Source organism: Mus pahari, chromosome 3 (genome assembly GCF_900095145.1).
Source record: "Mus pahari chromosome 3, PAHARI_EIJ_v1.1, whole genome shotgun sequence".
Lineage (NCBI taxonomy): Eukaryota > Metazoa > Chordata > Mammalia > Rodentia > Muridae > Mus > Mus pahari.
In genome coordinates, this window is record NC_034592.1 from 7,641,084 (window position 1) to 7,642,539 (window position 1,456).

Consider the following 1,456-nt stretch of genomic DNA (forward strand, 5'->3'; position numbering starts at 1 on the left):
GAGGGAACCCCTTCAGGGAAGGCCTCAGAAGACTGCAATACAGGGAACACGTCTCTCCAGCTCTTTCACAGGGTCTGTAACCTGGGACAGAGCAGTTAGTCATCGTGGCTTCGGTATGTTGCACTTAGGAAGTGCTCGATAAAGACTTGTGGATCTCAACTAGACAGAGCCACATACGGTTGGACCAGGGATATGTGGTCATCAGGCAGTCAGGGAGGAGAATTAAATCATTAATGATGGAATGATGGAGGCAAAAAAAGGAGGCCATAAAGCTTGTCAGGACTGCTTTTCTTCTCAAATAACTCTGGCACATTCAGTTGGAAGCTGTGTGCTGATGTAAGCCATTAGCACAATCAGTTCTAAACCCAGCCCTCTTTCAGAACACTGATAGACGAGCAAATGAGTCCGGGTTACTAGATAACTTGTGGGACCAAAAGAGACCAGAAGAAATGCTTATTTCCAGTCTCCACTTCACAGAGGTGACACTTTGCAGGCTCTTGAAAATGTATTTAGGTCTGTTTCCAATTTGCCCCTGGGCGTGATGTTATGGTTATGTTCTTTGGAGCGCCCCCCACCCCCCACCCCAGGGAGAGGGGCTAAGAGGTCTGCCTTGGACAGTGGATAAATCACTCTGCTGCTGTTAGCTCCAGTTAACGACCACCCCGTTCTTCAGGAATGACAATGGCACTGTTCTAGCCTACTACCTCCCTTGTACTGAGGTGGCTAGGCACAGCTAACTGTTCGCTTTGTAGAAGACAAGATAGATAGCGTCACAGCTGGACCAGGAAACACTTTTTTCCTCGAGGAAACATTTTTCCCCTCAGGAAACACTTCCCACCTAACCCTGTATGCCTTTGAAGGTTTGTTTCCCCTACCTGTTCAAAGGGATTGTCAACAGTGGGCACAAAATCCTGACCTGAACAGTGAGCAGCTTTTCAAATCCAGAAGGAAAAAAAAAAAAGCTTTACAGAGGTAGCCAGAGTCTGGAGTCCTTTCCCAGGAGGACATCTGATTACTGGGCTTTGGGAAAGGCCCTTCTTTTCTACCATGCTCACTAGGGTGCAGCAGAGAGAGAAGTTGGGTGTGTTCTCTGAGGTGTTCTTTAACCAGGGAAAGCTGGGGAAACTTCCATAAATGAAGCACAGCTGAACCTGAATGAAGCAAAGTTCATTTCCAGGTTCATTTCACACAAATTCATTCATGGAAGACAGAGGACTTGCCGATTAGAACCGTTTTAGACTACAGGGTGGTAATGATCTTTATATTGAAAGCATTTCTGGTGAATATAGAAAACCATGAGGTTAATCATGCCAGCTTAATATAAGAGTAGCATATAAGCATATATCAAGTGATGTTGCTCATTCCTTGGGAGGTTTCCTTCCAAATATCAAATACTCTCCTCTCTCTCTCTCTCTCTCTCTCTCTCTCTCTCTCTCTCTCTCTCTCTCTCTCTCTC